A 6,000-nucleotide genomic window follows, 5' to 3' on the forward strand; every position below is an offset into this window, starting at 1 on the left:
ATAGTTAAAGTTTGATTTCTTCCTTTCCTATGTGTATCCCCTTGATCTCCTTTTGTTGTCTTATTTCTCTAGCAAGAACTTCATGTGCAATATTGAAGAGATATGGAGAGACTGGACAGCCTTGTCTCGTTCCTTGTTTTAGAGGAATCACATTGAGTTTCTCTCCATTTATTTTGATGTTGGCTGTTGGTTTGATGTATGTTAAGGTAGGTTTCTATTATCCCTGATCTCTCCAAAACCTTTATCATGAAGGGGTGTTGTCTTTTGTCAAACACGTTTTCAGCATTTAGGAAGGTGATCCTGTGGTTTTCTTTTGCAGCTTGTTTATATGGTGGATTACACTGATGAATTTTGTATGTTGAACCATCCCTGCATCCTTGGGATAAAGCTTACTTGATTATGGTGGATGATTTTTATGATGTGTTCTTGGATTTGGTTTGTCAGTATTTTATTGAGTATTTTTACATCAGTGTTCATGAGTGATATTAGTCTGTAGTTCTCTTCCTTTGTTGTATCTTTGTGTGACTTGAGTACCAATGTAATTGTAGCCTTGTAAAAAGAGTTTGGCAGTGAGCCTTCTGCTTCTGCTATGTTGAACAATTTGAGGAATATTGGTATTAGCTGTTCTTTGAATTTCTGGTAGAATTCTATACTGAAGCCATCTGGCCCTGGGATTTTTTTGGTTGGGAGACTTTTGATGACTGCTTCTATTTCATTAGGGTTTATAGGGTTTATCTGTTCTTGATTTAATTTTGGTAAGTGATATATATCCACAAAATAGTCCATTTACTTTAAATTTTCCAATTTTTAGGAAGACGGGTTTTCAAAGTATAACCTGATATTCTCTGAATTTCCTTAGTGCCCATTATTAGGTCCCCCTTTTCATTTCTGGTATTGTTAATATGAATGTTCACTTTCTGCCATTTGGAAAGTTTGGATAAAGGTTTGTCTATCTTGTTGATGGTTCTGAAAGAACCAATCTTTGTTACATTAATTCTTTGTATTATATTATTTCCTAGTTTCTACTTTTTTGGTTTCAACCCTCAATTTTATTTTTTCCTGGTGTATTTTCCTCTGAGTTGAGTTTGCTTCTTGTTGTTCTAGAGCTTTCAGTTGTGTTGTTAATTTTCTATTGTGACTCTTCTCCAGTTCCTTTATGTGGGCACCAAGTGTTATGAACTTTCCTCTTAGCACTGCTTTTCAGATGTCCCATAAGTTTGGGTATGTTGTGTCTTCATTCTCATTGAAGTCCAGGAAGTCTTTAATTTCTTTTTTCGTTGTTGTTGTTTCTTCCTTGACCCAAGGATCGTGCAACTGGGAATTGTTCAATTTCCATGAGTTTGTAGGTTTTATGCAATTTGTGTTGTTGTTGAATTCTTTTCTGTTTGGATGGAATGTTCTATAGATGTCTGTTAACCCTTTGCAATCACAGAGGCACAACGAGGTTGGAAACATTCCTTTTCCTTTGGATCCCAAAATAAGAGGAAGGGTAGAACCAAGGCTGCAGCTTACCCACAGAGAACTGGCAATACCACCATTGCTACATCCCATTGAGACTGTAGAGCTGATCCTCTGGCAAATAACTTTTAACCATTTGCAAGTGTGCAATACTTGCCACTGATTTTAAATAAATATTTTATGTCTATCAAACAGGAATAAGTATTCTGTTAGAACTTTAAATGAATGCCCAATGCCTCAACTTGGTTCACTCTTCCTGGGTTTTTAGTCCTTTAATTGCAATATTGTCCAGGTACTTAAGTAAAAGAATACATGTCTCCCTTAAAAAGAAGACAACAGTTAAATTTCAGTTTAGCTCTCAACTGTAAAAAGGAATATTAACTTCAATAAGAAACACAGATTTCTGTATTTAAAATTGATCACTTATAAGTGACTGCTGAGTGAGTGACATGTGGTGATTTGTAATTTTACAGTAGCACTGATTTAAACCATGTTCTTGGTAACTTTGTGGTAAGAATTTCACGCAGTTTTGGAGAGATTGGTCAGATGTTTATCAAAGTCTTTTCCACAGGCCACCAGCACCATGTCATGTGATCTTTGGTTTCATCTCAAAGTGACTGAAGCAGAAACACTTGGGTTGGGCAGTTTTCTCGGTGATTTGGTGCTTGTCACAATTTGAATATCATTGTCTTTTCATTCAAGAATCTTGTCATTTTCGTGAAGGAATTTACTTCAATAGATAATGCAATAGTTTCATTAATAATACAACTTTTACAATGTAACAATGGACATTAAGAAAGTGCTTAGTATGTCATAATATAAATCCTGCACATTTAATCACTGTACATATTCAAATACTCATTATCATAATGAATATTGGCTTTTACACAAAAGCCAAACACAGTATCATTCTTTAAAATCCCCTGACACACACAACTAGGAGTAAGGTCACAGATCAGAACAGCATGATGTTCCCATCCTTGGCTTCTATCACATTTCACCTTCCTACTTATATTGCACTCGACAGAAAGACAGGAAACCAGTAAGCAGAGTTTTGAAATATAAAGTAGCTTCCCAAAAGAATGCTCTTTACATTAGTTGTGGCAAAAATTAAGATCAAGTTGAGCAGAACAGTTCTGAATGGAAAATAGGTCAGGAATAAGATACTTAAATTTAAAGGTATTTTTATTGTTGTTGTTGTTGTTGTTTAAAGAGGAGGTAGAGAAAGAAGCAAAGGGAGGAGGGAGGAAATGAGTCACAGATTGTTGACCACAATCTACTGTAACCCCAGCTTTCCCTGTTTGATGCCCATGCTATGTGTAGGCCATGAGCTGGTGCTGGTCTTGCTGTCTTACAATTGTTTCAGCAGTTGGAAAGCTGAGTATCTTTTAGCAGGAGCTTGGTCAGCCTTGTCATCACTCCACTTAAAACATCTGTTCCCTCAGTGAAGCAGCTTAACTGTGTGTGACAGTAAGCACCAAGCTCTTTCCTTGCATGGACGCCTCTCAGTGTACAAGCACTGCTTTGTATTACTTTTCTTAAAGAAGACACTCTTAGATGCTATAAATGCAGATTTCAAGGGTGGGTAAGTCACCTCTGGTTGAGTGACGGTGAACTGAAATGAAATAAAAAGATGCTGGTGAGAGAATAATGTGGGAACGTTTTGATAAATAGAAGAAAATTTACTGTACTTGGCAATTGATTGGAGTCTGGAAGGAGATGTGAAAGGAAATAAAAGGTGGCTGGTCTTGGCTTATTTTTCTTCTTCAATGGCATTATTAAGTTCCAAGAAACTCATAAGTAACAGACAGACTATCTGGATATCAACTGGAATATGAATGCCAACACAATGATACACTTTGCCAAAGCAGAAAATAGCATTAGTTTTTGCAAAATGTTTAAATGCTTTTATACAAAGCAGTTGTACCAAGTGAAGCTGTTGGGAGAATTAGCATGCATCTAGATGTGCTCAGAAGCATATCAATATCTTGATCTTTATATTGCTCCTTTTCAATATGCTTGTTAATGATTTGGACCAAGAGATAAGCATATGCTTGGCACATGTATATATGTGATGAAATTCAAGAAAGCCAGAGGACAAACTGAAACTGAAAAGGAGGCAGAAGTTTATTCCAATTTGTTCTAATTGGGATATATTACTTAGACGCAAATTACTTAAAGTGACTTTGAGGTTACAGTTCCAGAGATCATTTTTGTCAGCTATGGGATGTTTATCTACAGCATCTATTACCACTAAAGACAAGTGGTTAGAAATGGTTTGTAGACTATAGGGTGAGGCAAGTGCTCACTGTTGTCTTCAAATGTGGGGAACTTGATACATCCTATCTAGTAACAATGGCTCTACCGATTCTCTATTAGCAGGTCTGACTTCATTACAATAGCTTTTAGTGGAGATATAAAAAGTAGAAGTGTATTGAATCGCTGTTCTCTGCCTTCAGTCACAGGCTGCAAAAGGACCACTTAGTTGGTATTCCGTGGGAAGAACCAAAGTATTAAATAGCTGGCTATGTTGTGGGCTTTAGAGTATGTTTTCTTAACTCAGAGTTTTAAAGATTGTATTACTCTATAACTCCTTGATAATTTTTGTTTCGAGTCTAGGTTGCTGGTCCAACTCCTCTCAGGCTTTCCTTTTAACTCTTAATTGAGTTGGCAGCCATCCACTGCATGGTCCTTTATGTGTGTATGCTTAGTCTTAGTTCATGGATCCAAAGGATAAATTCTTACTAAAAACTCAAATAGTGTTTATTAAATTCAGTTTATTTACCTACAGGAAAGCCTAAAATATTATAATTCTAACAGAATTGGGAAGCTTGAAGGGAGCTCGCTTTGCAAAATGAAGACAGTGTGTGATCATCCATAATGATAGGTTCATGCAGCTTGAAGGCACAGCCTGGTGGTCCTAGACTTAGAAGCACGATGTTCTTACAATGGAATTGTGTTGTGCTCACCAAACTCTTACAAAATCTCTATTAAATTGTTTCAATAAAGTATAAGATAATGTGTATATATATAGTTAGGTGGAAAAAGCATTATTTTAAAAGTTGTATATTTAGAAATAGACTGGGCTGGTGAAACCCAGAGAAACAGCTGACTTGAACAAGGGGGAAATCTTCGACCCCAGACTGGTGGCTGAGAGGCTAGCAGGAGACTGATCCAGACTTCCTGAATGTGGGTGTCAGTGAGGAGACCTAGTCAATCTATGGAACTTTGGGTAGTAGATTAGTATTTATCCCTGGAACACAAATGGTCTTTGGGTGCTATCTCAATCTGGACACTTGGGGGAGGGCCTTGGCCCCCCTGGAACGAAATGACAGACTCTAGAGATCCCCATGGAAGGCCTTACCCTCACTGGGGAATTAAGTGGGGATTCGGTGGGAGGCTGGGGGATCTGGTGGGGGGCAGCAGACATGGAGGGGAGGGAAAGGGAACTGGGACTCACATGTGAAACAAACTTGTTTCTAATTTAAATATATAATAAAAAGTGTTTAAAAATAGCATCTTGTTTTTTTACAATAAAAAACTATGAGGTGATTTAACTAATAGTATCTGCTTAACTACATGAAATATCAATGAGTTAAAAATTGTCAGCAAAAGAGATAATAAAGTTTACTTTAGTAAGTTTGTATTCTCTGTGCATCCCTACCTAAAATAACAGAAGAATGAACATATTTTGATTTAATATAATGAGTATATTATTTGCCAATATGATCCTCATAATTAAAAGTTAACATACTTCTATTGATTAGGTGAAGTTATTGAAATACAAACAGTTATGGGAAAGTTAAAACACTAGGTCAAAATAAGATCAAATAAACATGTTCAGAGAATAGTAAACTTAAATTTCACTAATTAGACCCATTATTAAAAATGAACTAAATGACAGAAGCATTATCACAATGTTTTATAAAGTTTATCTTTTATAAATAGAATTTTCCTTATTCAGTCACCAAGGTCAGTTTTCACAACACAACATTAGAATCCAAAAATCAATCCTACCTAGTTCCTTGTGAAAAACAGTTTCCTATCACTTCTGTACATGGGTACAGGTTTAGTTGTTTTGAATCTGTCTCTGCTATGGAACTGTGAATTTAAAAACTACATTCACCCATTCACCAATGATGAAATAATTGGATACCCACAATCAGAGAAATAAAAGCAGAAGAGTCAAAGCAATTAGAATGCAGTTATAGTCCACCACCCTAAACAGAAATCAAAACAAATTCAAAAATATCCTATGAATAATTAGCATCATATTAATTGAGTTGAGTGTAGAAAGAAAAGATTTTTACTATACAAGGTATTTTTACTGTGCTTATGAAGTTTTCAGCATTAATAATTGTATTAGGTTATCTATTATAGCAAAAGAAAGGATGGGAGAATTGTCACAGCAAAGTGGGCAAGCGACAGGAAGTGTTGCCTGCAGTATTTGAGATTGGCAGTGGATTATCCAATGTTTGTGGACTAACAGCTTCCAAGAGTTATCTCACTAAGTCCAGAGAGGCTATTGGAACTCAGCGAGAA

The sequence above is a fragment of the Mesocricetus auratus genome, unplaced genomic scaffold (genome assembly GCF_017639785.1).
Source record: "Mesocricetus auratus isolate SY011 unplaced genomic scaffold, BCM_Maur_2.0 Super-Scaffold_15014, whole genome shotgun sequence".
NCBI classification, from domain to species: domain Eukaryota; kingdom Metazoa; phylum Chordata; class Mammalia; order Rodentia; family Cricetidae; genus Mesocricetus; species Mesocricetus auratus.